The sequence below is a fragment of the Narcine bancroftii genome, chromosome 5 (assembly GCF_036971445.1).
Source record: "Narcine bancroftii isolate sNarBan1 chromosome 5, sNarBan1.hap1, whole genome shotgun sequence".
Classification (NCBI taxonomy): domain Eukaryota; kingdom Metazoa; phylum Chordata; class Chondrichthyes; order Torpediniformes; family Narcinidae; genus Narcine; species Narcine bancroftii.
This window is the reverse complement of record NC_091473.1, coordinates 226,131,584-226,148,056: the sequence shown is the minus strand read 5'-3', so window position 1 is coordinate 226,148,056 and position 16,473 is coordinate 226,131,584.

Genomic DNA, 16,473 nt, shown 5'->3' with positions numbered 1-16,473 from the left:
GCTCCAATCACATGCTGAAAACTTGACACCAGGCAGGACATTGCGACAGGCCTCACTTCACCACCAATGTACACTAGAACAGTTTGTATTATCTGCAGTAACTCACCAAGGCTCCTTAGACAGTACCTTCCAAACCCATATTCTTGACCAGCAAGAAGGACATGGGCAGTAAAGGCATGGGAACACCATCACCTGAACGCTGCCCTCCAAGCTACGCAACATCGTGGCTCCTTCGGAACTGCTGGGTCCAAATCTTGGAACTCTCTCCTTAAAAACACACCTCGAGGACTGCAGCAATTCAGAACAAAACACGAAAGTCTGCAGACACCATGGTTGACATAATTCAAAAGAGTTTTCTGCAGTGAATATTATTAAATTTTCAACCATTAAATGTAATAAACAAGATAACATACTATGTTTTGGATTTGCAGGTCATTAGTTAACTATGGTGTGATCTTTCCTAAGATTAATCACTTGACACTCCTTTCCCAAACAAACTTCAAATCAGAAGACAGACCAAACATGAATTCTTCTCTCTGAGGACAACATTACAAGTGCTAATTAAGTAGATTGATAGCACCTAGTTGAAGAATAAGAAAACCTACAGTGCCTGATCTCTCTTTGCCAAGAATTCCTTCTGTACTGAATCTATCCCATTAGGTGTAGAATAATTATAGAACAAAACATCTGGGCAGCCTCCATGAAAGTGCCACCATCAAATGCTGGAATATAAATTGCAGCAAACCTTAATTAAGATGTGTTTACCTTCCAACAGCAGGTTATTAACATGTCCAGCATGCACCATTTGCCAAAAATGCATAAATTTTCACAAAATAATATGGATAATATTGACATTTTCAAGTATTTTTAACAGCACAGAAACTTTCCTTATCTCACTTTGACAGATAAACCCAATCTTCCAACATTTCTTGATCTCTTCCTGTTCTATTTTCACATCTAATTGCTCTTTGATGCTAAATTGAATTGAATTGTTCTCATGTGTAGTAAGATGCAGTACAAAGCTTGTTCTTGTGTGCTATCCAGACAAGTCAACTCATATAGCTTGTGGAACGATAATAAATAAATAAAACAAAAGTATAGGGAGTAGAATTATGTCAAATATTACAAGGTTTAAAGAATAGTACAAAAACAGAAAGCAAGGTATAGAGAAAAGTATTTCAAGACAGTCCAAGGGCATTGTATTTTGCCAGTGGAAGATCCACACAAGAGTCTGTTAACAGCAGGAAAGAAACTGTCCTTGAAACTGGGACAGCGTGGTTAGTGCAGTGGATAGCATGACACTATTAATGTGCCAGTAACCAAGGTTGGATTCAGGCATTGTTTGCATGGAGTTTGTACTTCCCCACACACCCCACCCCAACCCAGTGTTGCCGTGAGTTTCCTCTGGGTCCTCCCACCATCCAAAACACACAGGGTTGGAAGTTAATTTAGGTGTAATTGGGTGGCATGGCTGTAATCGACTTCTACCATGCTATAAATAAAATATATGGAGGTTCACATTTTCAAGCTCATCTCATACAGCTGATGGAAGGGGGTGCCAGCATGAGAGACTGTGACTGGGATAGGATGAATCATTCAATAGGTTGGTAACTTTCACTGGAGATACTGACAGAGTCAACGGAGGGCAGGTTGGTGGGTGTGATGCTCTGAGCTGTGTTCAAAACTCTGGATTTTCTTGCAGTTTTGTGGCAGAGCAGATCCCATAACAAGCTGTGATGTACCCAGAAAGGAATTGTTTCTATATAAATCTCACATTTGTAAATCAAGGAATTACTGAACAGGTGGAAAAAAAACTGCAGGTACAGCAAATCCTAAATAAAAATAGAACATATTGGTAACACTCAGTGGGGCAACTTGCATCAGAAAAAAAAAGAGTTAACCTACAGGTTGCGAACTGGGAAGGAGATAAAAGAAGCTTGTCAAGTCATGTTTGGGTGCCTGCCTACATTTTTTCAAACTTTGATGAAAGGCTCAAACCCAAAATGGTGGTTATGTATCTTTATCTTTGCTATATAAAGTACACTGTTTGACCTATTGAGTTTCTCCAGTGTTATGTTTTCACTTCAACCACAGTGTATGCCGACGTTTGTGTTTCAACTTATTAAGTCATGAGGGTGGCGCAGGGTGTCTTTGAATTAGAGACCAAGCTTCTTATCAACCTGCTGTAAGCGAGAAGGAGTTGCTTTGCTTTGTGAATCTAGTGCAAACAGCAGCGAAGGTCCCAGCACCTGACCACATGATGACGGTCATTGATGAAGCTTTCCCAATGCAGGAGGCAGAGCAAGCATCATTATTTTATTTTGTTTTTAGTGAGGGCTGGGGGGGCGGAAGTCATAACACTGCAGAATGTTGGTGCCAACATCTCTCTCCCAGATTGGTGTGGAGACATCCAGAAACAAGGAACTTTCAGGGACTAGATCAATAGATTATCAGAACTGATAAAGCAATCAGTTTACATAAAAATGCATCGGTATATCAATAAATCACAGCAGTGGAAAAGGTCAAGAACTCCAAATTCCTAGGTGTTAACATCTCTGAGGACCACCATGTTGATGCAACCAAGGCTCAACAATGCCTATACTTTGTGAGGAGTTTGAAGAGATTTGGTACATCCCCAAAGACTCTCAAAAGTTTCTACGGGTATACCGTGGAGAGCATTCTGTCTGGTTGCATCACTGTCTGATACAGAGGTGCCAATGCACAGGACAGAAAAAACTCCAGAGTTATTAAATCAGCCTGTATCATCAGGGGCCCCAGTCTTCATAGAGTGCATCCACAAGAGGCAATGTCTTAAGAAAGCGGCCTCAATCCTCAAGGACCATGCTCTCTTCTCCCATCAAAGGGTAAAAGGTACAGGAGCCTGAAAACGAGCTCCCAGTGGCACAAGGACAGCTTCTTCCTTTCTGTCATCAGATTTCTGAATGGACTATGAACCCCAGACACTACCTCACTTTATCCTACTTTTTAAAAAAAAATGTAATGCTAACGCCAAACCACGAATTCCATGACATGTTCTTGACAATAAATTCTGATATTAGAGGTAGGTGCTTTGCTCAATAGGATATTGATTAAGAATCCTAACATCCTAGAATGGTTATGGCACAGAAGGAAACTATTTGGCCCTTCACATCCATGGCAGATTTCTCTTTTCATCCTGACCTTTCCAGATTTCCTAATAAAAACTAAAGGTCACAATGAAACCCATCTCTGCTTCTCTCTCCCCCCCCCCCACCCCCTCCATACCCTCCCCCCACAAATCTAGGTATTCATACACAGTGCATACTGAAGTCCAACATATTTCATGTAAATGCTTTATCTTGTTCAATTATCAACTCCATTTTATACCTGTGGTTTTAACTTTTCCATCAACAGGAACTGCTTTCCCCCCCCCCCCACCATCCATTCCTTTCACGGTCCTTATCAATTGATACAATTCTATCAAATCTCCTCTCCGCTTCTCCAAAGAAAACAGTCCCAACCCCTGCTTAGATCTTTAGCCCCTCAGTCCAACAGCTCTTCTTGCAAATCTCCCTGGCCCATTTCCAGTGCCTGTAGATCCTTCCTATAATTTGCAACCAGAATTGAACTCTATACCTCAGCTGAGATCTGATTGGAGCTTAACAATAGCTCACATAACTTTCAAACTTTTATATTCTAGAAATGTGGCATATTAACCATTTCACTGACCCGCCCTGGCACTCTCACAAATCTTTGTACCTATGTCCGCAGGTCCCTCTGCAGCTGAGCTTCATTTAAAATGATATCTCTATTTTCTATTGCCTCTCCAAATTCTTCCAGCTAATCATTATCTCACATAGCTTTTCATTTGCCATGTGCACGCACACATCCATTTATATTATGCTACAGTCTATTGCATAATTACTCCCAAGTTTTGAGTCATCCATAAATTTAGAAATGGAGTTTACACCCCCAAACAAGTTCATTAATATTAATTTTTAAAACTGGGAATATCATTTGTCACCTTCCTCCAGCCCCAAAACTACCTCTCACCATAAACCTTTCATGTCATGTGCTTCACACAAATTTATAAATCATCTTTATTAACAAGGACCTTAAGTGGGGACCTAATCAGAAACTTTCTGAAAGTCCTTGCACATCACCCTCCTCTCATTAAAGAATTTATCAAATGAGTTCAATCTGGATTTCCCTTAACTAGTCCATACCAAGTTGCCTTCATTAATCAATTTTCCTCCATAGTTATATTAATTGCATCCCACATTAATGTTTCTCAAAGCTTTCCTACCACAATTATTAAGATTCAAGATTCAATTTATTGTCACTATATAATAAAACAATGTCATAACATGGAATTGCTTTTGACTGCTGTAAGGCAGACAGATTCGCCATCAGCAGAAAGTTGCCTGAAGTGCCTCTTACAGTCAGAGACAGAGTCCCCCAAGATCCACTGAGTCTGTAAATATGCCTCCAGCGCTTCCACAGCCTCCTCAGCTGTCCAAGCCATTGGCAACCAGAGGTCCAGATCTGAACCTCCGACACAGTCAGGAACCCTTCGGCACCCCCTCGCATCTCGGTTCCGACACCTGGTGACTCTTCAGCCAGTCTCCAGCCCAGCTTGAGTCCCCTGTCAACAAGCTCCAGCAGCCCACAGTCTCCACGGGTTCCTCGCCTCGAGTCTGCAGCAGCCCCCCTCATGCATGGGTTATTCAGCCGCAAGCCTGCCAAATCCATTCTTTACCACCATATCTACCCATTGCTACTTGTATGGAACTATGTATCTGTGCCCCCAAATAAGTGTTCTACAACAGCTTCCAGACCCTGAGAGAAGACCAGCACCTATCCCTGTAGCACTCCATTGGTCACCAATCCCAAAAAAACAATCCTCTACTACCACTTTTTAACTCCTTCCATCAATCCAATTCCATCACACCTTGGTCAAAAAAAAACAAATTCAATCACATGAGACATGTGATACATGGTACATGGTAACTATCCCCAATCAGTCCCTACCTTCCCAAATGCATGTACATCTTCTCATTCATAATCTCCTTCAGCAGCTGCAATTAGCATTAACTTCACCTGCCTGTAGTTCCTTGGCTTATCCTTGCAGCCTGTTTTAAATAAGGCACAGCATTAGTCAGTCATCCAGGAGGTCACCTGAGCCAAACAATGATACAAATATCTCTGCCAGGACACTTGTAATTTCTTCCCCAACTTCCCTCAAGTTAAATCTTGCAACGGTGGATCATGTAAGAGGTGCACAGAACTTACAAACTGATTTATTGCTGTTGGTTTTGTGTTAATTTAGCAACAGATGTTTTGTATGAAATATCAATTGAACCAACTGTCATTCCAGATATTGTCTTGGGTAAACTTGTACCTCTCACTTTGTTAGTTTTAGATTGGTCACAGTGTTTGAACTACCGAAAGAAAATAGACACACACACCGAGAGCAGTTCAGATTATACAAATGTTTTTTACAAATTCAAAAGTTGATTTCACACTACAATATGCAAGCCCTTCCCAACTATACTTATCAACACTTGGACTGGTCCCAACTGCCGAAGCGAGGCAACGACTGCACACTTGTAGTAGGTTGTCAGGGCGCCGGTAGCAGCTTCTTCACCTCCCCTGACCAGGACGTTGGCTGGACTCCAGAAGTTCTTCTTCTTCTTGCTGAGAGATGTTGCCACCTCTCGGAGAGACTCAAACTTCAGCAGCGGGACCATGGCTTATATTACCCAAAAACTGCTTACCCAAGCACCTATTCCCAGCACAGCAAGAAAGATAAGCAAGCAAGCTAGCATGCTAGGCTATTAACGAATAACATAATTTTCAGCTTATCATTTTGAATACAATGGTTTATTCTACATCAAGGCTAGGCCTCTGATAGTCTGTGACCAAAACAAGCAGGAAGATTAAATGTTCTCGGTACACAGATGTCCTTTCTTCAGATAACAGCATCTCTGGCCCCTCGGTGGAATTTTGCTTATGTCTGCTGATTCTAAAAACAATTAGGCTCTCAGCCTTGCTGAACCCAGAGCTGCAAGTTTAAAAAAAAAGGTTCTCAGCTCTGCAGAACCAAGAGCTGGAAATTAAGAAAAAACAGATTAAAAAATAGGTTAGAATCTTCCATTACACCAACCTTTCTATAATTTAAACTATTTGCTGCTTTACTTTCACTGACCACCTCGTTTCTTTCTACTGAATACTAGACCTATAAATTATGATTACTGTACAGTAGCATAAAGCTGTCTGCTCTTTTTGCTGTGAGTTCACATTCTGAATAATGCTGTAAATTTTAAAATATAAAAATGACATCAAGGTTTAAAGAAAAAAATTCTTACCAACCTGTACAGGTACAGAAAACAATTATAAAAACCTACGATAAGGTTCTTGTCTTGATCAGGGGAACATATGCGTGAGTGTTGGAGTGCATTAGCAAGACCCTAAATAAACCACTGTGAACATTTTGGTCTCCTCATTGAAGAAAGGATGTTAATGCTTTGGCAGTTGTTCAGAGAAGATGTAGACAGAGTTTTACAGAATAAAAAAATAGTTCCAACACGTCCAACCAAACCAAGTTTTCCACTCGAGCTAGTCTCATTTGTTTGCATTTGGCCCCTATCTCTCCTTTCCTATCCACGTTCCTGTCTTTTAAATGTTAAAACTGCCTCTACTATTTCCTCTGGTACTTTGTCCTTCACTCCTGTCATCATCTGTGGAAAAAGCTCTCCCTTGGGTCCCTTCCAAATCATTCCCCTCTTAAGGTAAACCAATGTCCTCTCATTTTAGATTCTTCTACTCTGAGGGAAAATGAACTATTACCATTCAGATTATATCTGCCCCTTTGCTTAACTAATTAAAGGATTTAATGAGTAGCCTGATGAAACAAGGTTGGACAGGCTAAGCTTGAGTGAGAGGCAACTAGACTGAAACATTCAAACTCTTGAGGGGCCTTGAGATGATGGATAAGGAGAAGATGGACAATCTCAAACTGGCAGTCAAGGTTTAAAAGGGATACCCACATGGGGCATTCTTCTCCCCTATAGGATCATGACTTTCCAGAACTCTTCAATGGAATTGAAGGCAGATATTTTGAATATTTGTAACTGTTGCAAGCTCTTGTTTTTAGTGAGTCTTATTTTGGAGGTTGGTTCAGGGTGCAAGACGCTCACTGATTTCATAACAACATTTTTTCCAGACATCCTGGCACCTGAATCCAAACCATAAATAGAGTTACTGCTCTCAACTAAGAACCAGAACAATGGATTGTTTATCCAAGGAAAGACATCTGGTAGAATGAGAGAGATGTGATCATAAGTCATGTTTTTGGGACTCCACGACTGCCTGCAGCAACAAATTCCACAGATTTCCTACCTTCTAACTGAAGAAATTCCCACACATTTCTGTTCTGAAAGGAGGCCCTTCAATCCTAATGTGTTCCCTTTTGTCCTAAATTCTCCACCTTTCTACATTCAATATGTTTCAATGAGATCCACCCTCATTCTCCTAAATTCCAATTGTGAGAGATGGGAAAATTGATTTAAAATTATGAACATGGAAGAAACTAAAGTTCATCAGTTAATGGCTGTAACCAGTACAAACAGGATAAGCTTGGGGGTTAGGATGCAGGAAAGCAGAGTCAGCACGATTAACATAAGAATCTTCTAGTCTTTGTGACAAGACCATAAGACTAAGAAAAGGAATGGTAAGGTACAATAGAATGTAGGAAGTTGAGGTAGTCTGGATCAGATAAAGGTCTCCTAGCCCTGGACAGAAGTACCAAGTCCTACATATCTAATTAGCTTACCATACACAGATTTATACATATGAAATTAGCCAACCCTAGATAGAATGAGTCAACTCCGCATACCAAGAGATTGTAGCCCCGAGAATCAGGAAGGTGTGAATAAGGACAATGACATGATGGGACACCCACAGGATACCCCCTGGTCCTCCAAGTGTACTGAAACTGCACGTAGGCAGGAAGGATTGCCTATGCCAAACCCATCCAGGGGGCAGAAGAATGTAAGGGGGAGGGCACTCTGATACTGAAATTGACTGTATAAAAGTTGGGTGAGCCCCAGTATGTCTGTGTATTCCCAGGGTAAGGGGAAGCACCCAACTTTGCATTGTTGTAGTAATAAATGTTCTTTGTTCTCAATTTTTGTCTCGAGCAATTTCTTTAAAGGTACTTTAATTTCTAACACAATGAATACAGGCCAAAAGCTGTCAAATGCCCCTCGTACAATAATCCTTTAGTTCCTGAAATCATCCTTGTGAACATCCTTTGAATCCTGTCCAGCAGTCAGCACATCTTTTCCTAAATGAAGAGCCCAAAACTGCTCACAATATGCCAGATGAGGTGTAACCATTGTCTTATAGAACCACAATGGCACATCCCTGCTCTTATGTTCTGTTCCTCTTGAAATGAACACCAGCATTGCTTTGCTTTCTTCACCACAGTCTCAGCATGCAAGTTTACCTCCAGGCTATCCTCCATGAGGACTCCCAAGTTCCTTTGCATCTGGGAAATTTTCAATTTTCTCCCATTTAAAAAAGTCTGCCCATTTATTTTTTTTCTCTCAAAGCGTATGAACTTACTCTGTCTGACACATTTAAATTGCCACTTCTCTCCCCATTCTCCTAATCCTTCTACAGCCTTCATGTTTCATCCACCCTACCTGCTCCTTCACCTATCCCCATATCATCTGCAACCTGGCAGCCAAAGTTTGCACAATCTCCATCAGTCTTCACTCACATTGTTGACTCCGGGGTTTTTGGGCTTGGTGCCATTGAGTAAACCCAAAAATCAGTCTGAACTAAGTTATTCTGTCTCTGCATCAGCCTTGCATTTATCTTTGAGATTGCCAAAACTTAGAAAAAATCCACACAGCATGCAGCCACTTTAATTAAATTGCATTTTATTTGATAATACATTCACTAGTTCGATGTGACCTTCAACACCCAGCTAATTTCACTCATTCACCTCCCTCCACTTTGTAATAAAATATTCAACAGCCCCAGTGAAATGGAGCAAAGCATCACCTGGTTACCCAATAAGGTAATGTGATTTAATCATTGCTGTGATGGAACATGCCTGTGTGAAATGGTCTTATATACTGGTGAATTGAGAGCAGGGGGATTTGATCTATTTTCGAGCAATTCTACAGATTAGGTTATTTTGCCAGCTGAGCTACCCGAGATCGGATTAACAAAAGAAAAGGAACCTTGCTTGAGTAACGTGCAAGATATTCAACAAGGTGAGTGTAGAATATGATGTGAAAATGCTACGCATCTTGTAATAGATATAGGAGAACTCAAGGAAAGCACACCAGTACAAAAATAATCGTAGATAATCAATAGTAACCAATCAGAATCCTTGTGCAGTCCATAACAGGAACTTGTTCACATGCTGTCTATTTGGCAGGTTCATAATTAGCTATCGGTGGGGAGGGCTTGGGGAGAAGGCCAGGCAGTGGGGCTGAGTGAGAAAATGGATCAGCTCATGATTAAATGGCAGGGCAGACTCGATGGACTGAATATTTTACTTCTGCTCCTATGCCTTGTGTTCTGTTTTCCTCTGACAGGAATATTGAGCCTGCTGCTTTCTTGTGACTGCAATGAGATTCCGAGAGCAAGTGCCCATGAAGAGATTCCGTTGGTTAATGGCGCATCACTCAAGGGACATTTGAATGTCAAATGCAGTCTCCACAAATTCTTCCCATTCAAGTGGACAAAATGGATTTCTTATGGGTTTCCCGTGGTTCCATATGAACCAATGATATTGTTCCGATTTCAGATTTATTGTCAGAGTACATACATGACATCACATACAACCCTGAGATTCTTTTTCCTGCAGGCGAGGCAGAATCACCACTTACTGGTAGTGCGTGAAAAATAGATACACAATGTCCACAAATAAACATATAAACAAATGTAAACAAAGTCCTTGGCTTGGGAACATTCTGAAAGAATTCTCCAATCCTAAATCACTTCCAAAAGTGTGTCTGACAAAGTGTAAGGATCAGCAAGTCTGGCCATAACACTGAGTACAAACATAGGTTGGTAGCATTTTTCCATACCTTGATAAAGCTTAAAAACATTTGTGATGCATCTTTATCTGTGCTATATAAAGTACACTGTTGGACCTGCTGAGTTTCTCCAGCATTGTGTTTTTACTTGAGAGCACCATAACTGGTCCAACTATCAGAAATGGTTGTTTTACCATTGCCTTACAATTGAGGCTCATGCAGATTTTCAATCTTTCTTCCATCGATGATGTTACAGATTTTATGTCATAGAAGAGAGCTCCAGTTGATTTATACCCAGTTCTCCTCAGCCACTGTGATCTCAAACTCTGATTTAATTTGTATTCCATAGGTACAACATCTGTTTCTGCCCGAGGCTTGAAAATAAAAACTGACAGCGACCTGTCAGGCTGGCGTGAATGACTGGCAGTCCGAAAGATAAGAAACATGTTGGATTCAAACTCATGATTTGCAACAGGACACCTTTCATAATTACATTACAGATGCAATCAGTGAAGATTTGTGTGGGTGCAACACCGTTCACAATGCCCGAGAGAACTTTAGAATGAGTAAAGTACTTTTGAAATCCAGTCTCTTCAAATGTGTTGCAGTGGTAGAGAAATGGACAAATTGCAAAGAGAGATAAACATCAGCATTTGTCTCAATCACGTCAACTTTTGCCATCGGCAATTTTTTCGGTTGTTACTCAGTGATCCTTTGTAATTCAGAGGGAAGTGATTGAATGAAGAAAAGGCTATGCTATTCTTGACACCTCCAAAATCCCAGATGTCAACTCCAATTATACTTTGTGCAGCGAGTGAGAAATTTTACTCAAATGGCCGATGCTACTACTTCAACTTGCACATATTAATGGGTAGAAGGAAAGGCTGAGCTTGGCAAGCTGATTGATTCATTGGGTCCTCGTCGGCTGCATGTAATGCTCTGTTACCCAATCAAGCCAAACTTTGAATGAGGGTTCAGATTCAAATGGCTGACAGACCATTTCTACCGACAGACACAGTCTGACCTGCTGAGGTCCTCCAGCAGCTCATTGTTTGCCCAAGATTCAGCATCTGCAGCTTTTGTGTTTCTCCATCCAAATCTGGATGTTTTTAGTTTTTTTACAGCATGATAACAGGCCATTTTGGCCCACAAGTCCATGCCGCCCAATTTACACCCCATTAACCTTCACCCCCGGTGCAGCTTGAACAGTGGGAGGAAACCGGAGCCCCCAGAGAAAACCCACGCAAATACAGGGAGAACGTTCAAACGACTTACAGACAGCACAGGATTTGAACCCCGGCCCAGTCCCAATCACGGGCACTGTAAAGGCGTTGTGCTGACTGCTACGCCAATTGTGTCACCCTTGAATCAGTTTTATTTTACTTATGGCCTGAAATAAGAACTTCTATTTTTCACCACAATCTTGCCCATGAAAGCCCTTTAAGGTGGATTTGCCCTTTAAGGTGTAATTAGCTAACCATTTTTCTAAGACAAAAGTGAATTCAGATTTCAAGATCCATTTTACAATATATAGCTGTGAACTGTTAACTTGTCACTTGTAACAAATGCTCAGAAAAAATACAGAACATTTCTTCATACCATGTTGCATCAGAGAAACGAGGACCTAAAATTTGTCAGGAACATTTTTCCATCATTAAAACATCGTTGCATGAACCCCGAACATTATTTTCAGAAGCTCTGTTTCAGAATTCAATAGCACAGTTTTAGTAGCTCCTTATTCCATACCAGGCTATTTCAGAAATAATAGTTATGACTGATAACACAGGACAACAAATTCTTTCAAAAGGTTTGCTTCCTGAAAAACAATTGGAGTTTGTGATAGACATCTTCAAGCTGAACACAAAGACAATTTCAGATTTAAGTTTATTGTCATCTGCGTTCTCCGGTCCTCGCTGCAAAACATGCAGATGCACAACCAGACATAACACACATACAGATAATAATAAAAATAATAAAAAATAAATACTGTTTTGTACAAGAGTCTCGGCTGGTTAGTGTGAGCGGTTCCTTTGGACATTTAGCATTCCCACTGCCTGTGTGAAGAAGCTGTTCCTCAGCCTGGTGGTGCTGGCTTTGATCCTCCTCGATCTCTCTCTTCCCCACGGGAGCAGCTGAAAGATGCTGTGTGCAGGGTGGAAGAGGTCCTCAATGATTTTGTGTGTCCTCTTCAGACAATGATCCTAGTAGATCACATCGATTGGGGGATGGCGAGGGAGATTCCAGTGATCCTCTCTGCCTCTCTTATGATCCTGTGGATCCATTTGTCTGCAGCAACTGTACCACACTGTGATGCAGCCGACACTCACGATAGAGCTCCTATAGAAAGTTGGCATAATGGTGCCTGGTAATCTTGCCCAGTTCAGTCTTCTCAGAAAGTGCAGTCAGTGTTGTGCCTTCTTGACAAGTGAGGAGAAATTAAGAGTCCATAATAGGTCACCAGTTAAGTGAACTCCAAGGAACTTGGTGCTCTCCATTCTCTCTACTACAGAGTAGTGGAGGGAGGTCATTCCTGATCCTCCTGAAGTCCATGATCATCTCCTTTTTCTTGTCAGCAACTCAGGCTGTTATTTTTGCATCATTCCACAAGATTTTCCACCTCTTCTCCATAGTGTGGCTGGTCATTGTTGCTGATGAGGCCGACGACTGTTATGTCACCTGCAAACTTGATGACACTGTTGGAGCTGGATCTGGTGATGCACTTGTGAGCCAGTAACGTGAACAGGAGCGGGCTGAGCACACAGCCCTGAGGTGGGTCGGCGCTTAGCGTGACGGTGCTCGATATTCTGCTACCAATCCAGACAGACTGTGGTCTTTCCATTAGGAAATCCAGGATCCAATTCCAGCGAGGACAGCTTCTCCAGCAGCCTCTGGGGAATGATCATATTAAATGCCAAGCTGAAGTCAATGAACAGCAGCCTGGGTTATGAGGCATCATTCTCCAGTGAGCCAGGACGGAGTGAAGCAGCAGGGTGATAGCCTTGTCTGTGGAACAGTTTCTTCTGTAGGTTAATTTAAATGGATTCAGCATCTCTGGAAGGTATGCTTTGACGTGTTTCGTCACCAAACCCTTGTAGCATTCATAATGGTGGAGGTCAGTGCCACAGGCCACAGGCCTGTTATTGTCAGCCTTCTTGGGTGCTGGGATGATGGTGGCTGTCTTGAACCCTACGGGAATGATGGACTGCTCAGTGAGATGTTGAAGATGGCCATGAAGACCTCCGTCAATTGGTCTGTGGAGTCCTTCAATACCCAACCAGGTATGTTTTCTGATCTCGCCATCTTGAATAGATTCACCTTAGATCGGATTCTCTACACCTCAGCCCATTCACCAGGGGGACATGGAGCTTTCTTTAGCATCATCCTGTTCTTCTCATCAAACCGTGCATAGATGCTGTTCAGTCTGTCCTGAAGGGAGGCGTCATTATCTTTAATTCACAAGACTGACGTGATCCATTATAGCCTTGATCCCTTGCCATGTGTGCCTCGCGTTGCCTGTGTCACACAGGTGTCTGTGGATCTTCTGTGTGTTCCCATGCTTTGCCTTCTGAATTACACTGGAGAGTTCAGCCCTGGCTTAACTTAGTGCCATCTTATCCCCTGTCCTGAAGGCAGGGACCTCTGCATCCAACCATGCTTTCTGGTTAGCCTTGGTTGGGAAGCATTTGATCTCGGTGACATCCTCAGTGCATCTGCTGACGTAGCAGTCACTGAGCTTGTGTACTCCTCTATGTTTACATGACCGTTGTAGGTGTCCACCTCCCTGAAATTGCTCCAGTCTGTGGTCTCAATGCAGTCTTGCAGTGTTGCTGTGGCCTCCCCATTCCACACCCCGGCTTCTTCCTGATCTTCCTCTGAACTGTCCTCGTTTGCTTTGGCAGTGGTCAGCATGCTGGGGATAGCAGGACAAATAAGTGATCCGAGTAACCAAGGTAGAGCGAGGAGCAGCTTCGTATGCACCAGTGTTGCTGTTATACACATGATCCAGGTTGTAGTGAAGTTGGCATGCTGCGCAACCGTGGTAAGACTGCTTTCAGGTTGACATGATTGAAGTGGCCAACAACAATCATGGAACCATCAGGGTGGGATGTCTGGGCTTCACAAACAGCACTGTAAAGCTCCTTTATGGCTTCACCCTCATTTGCAAAAGCAGAATGTAGGCCGCAGAAATCCACATGGCCGAGAATTCCCTGGGCAGGGGGTACTCGATCTCTGTGGAGCAGAAGATTGTCACAACAGAGACACTGATGGACCAGTTCTTGTTGATGTAAATGCACAGAGCCCCTCCTCAAGTCTTGCCAGAAGCACCAACATCTCTGAAAGAGAGAAGGCCATCCATCTAGATCGCAGAGTCTGGAATGGTGTCCTGGAGCCATGTTTCTGTAATCATCAGAGCAGAGCAGGCCCTGCCCTTCTCCCTGGTTCAGATTCAGCCTCATCTAATCCATTTTATTCTCCAGCGATCTTGCATTTGAGAGTAAGATCATCAGGTGCATGGGACCAAAGGAGTTAACTCTCAGTCTAACTCTGATGCAGGCCAGTTTTTCTGCCTTCTCCAGCAGTGCTTCCAATGGCCTCCAACACATCTCCCTCCACGGTTTGCAGCAGTCTGTGCTCCCTGCTTCAATAGGTTTAAAACCGCACAGAATCTTTACTGATCTGATCCACTGATTTGAAAGCCCAGTTCGAGTTTTGTATTTTGACAAGGGTTTCTCAATCTTACACATGTAGCGGGTGGAGGATTTCATCATTATGGGGAGCCAAAGTGGCCACTGCAACCTCGTGCACCACCATCTTCGAAACTGTATCACATTGGAGAAACATTAAATTAACTTTTATTGAATTTAGTATCTTTAATTGCATTAGTTCAACTGATCTAACAAAGTTTTGCCGCTGATTTTCATTTGTACTCAGCATCTGATGCCTCTCATGTCAGTGACCAACAATAGTCGGCCAGCATTGATGGATTCCAGTTGTCCTGGTGAAACCTCTCACCACATTCGTCACTGACTGCACCAAGATCAGCTGGGAAGAAGCCTGAATGTCAATGCAGAAAATTAATTTTCAACGACACGGTTTTGTCTGCTTGAAGTAGACTTAAAATATGAAGGGAAGTCACAAAGATAGGTCATCTCTGAAACAACATGATAGGAAAATGTTACAGTGGTTTTTGGTGATCCGCAGCCCAAAATCCATAAAATACACCCAAAAGTGTTCAGGAAGCAAAATCTTCATTGTCCAGTGGAAGCTTTGGTTTTATTTCACGACTGTTCCAGCACCAAGACATTCTGCTGAAAGCTCGTCGGCCAGACATTAAAGGCACAGGCGCACACCACAGCCAATACACACCACAGCCAATACACACCACAGCCAATACACACCACAGCCAATACACACCACAGTCAATATGCAAACAACTACTGGATACAGCTGTTTACTTCAAGTTCAGATTTACTGTCAGAATACAACCCTGAGATTCTTTTTCCTGCTGACCAGGAGGTTATTTGCTGTGTAAACTATACTCAAGAAAAAGATACGTATCCAAAAGCGAGAAATGTAAACAAAAAAAGGTATGTATTAATACAGAAAAAATATTCATCAAGAAACAATGTGCAAATTTTGAGTCCTTAAGTGAGTCTCTAATTGAGTCTGTTGCTTAGGGGGCCGATGGTGGAGGGGTAGCACCTGCTCCAGAACCAGGTGGTGCGAGCCTTGTGGCACCGAGACCTCTTTCCCAATGGTAGCAGCGAGAACAGAGCATGTACTGGGTGGTGTGGATCCTTGATGATTGCTGCTGCTCTCCAAAGACAGCGTTCCACGAAGACTTTCTCGACGGTGGGGGGGGGGTTTGCCTGCGATGCACTGGGCTGTACCTGTTGTAGGGCTCTTCCCTTCGGAAGGATTGGTGTTCCCATACCAGGGCATGATGCAGCCGGTCAGCACATCACACAGCTGTAGAGGTTTACCAAGGTTTATGATGACAGACCCAACTTCGACTAACTCCTGAGCAAGTAGATGCACTAACGAGCTTGCTTCACAATGATATTAGTACGTTGGGTGCAGGCAGAGTCGGCTTCATTGGGGGAGGGGTATTCATGGATCATGCTCCCCCCCCACAAATAAGTTATTGCACCCCCCCCCACCTGAACACAAACAGCAGGAACAGCACATGATACTGCCACACGAATGACAGTTTGTGCCCCCACCCCCGTGGTTATCCTAAAGCCCCCCGATTAGATTTGTTCCGACGCTGGGTGCAGGAAAGGTCCTCTGCGATAGAGACTCCCAGGAATTTAAATTTGCTCACTCTCTCCTATGCTGATCCTCCAGTGATCACTGGATTGCAAACCCCTGGTTTTTCCCTTCCTAAAGTCTGCAATCAGCCGTCTGGTTTTGGTGACATGGAGTGAGAGGTTGT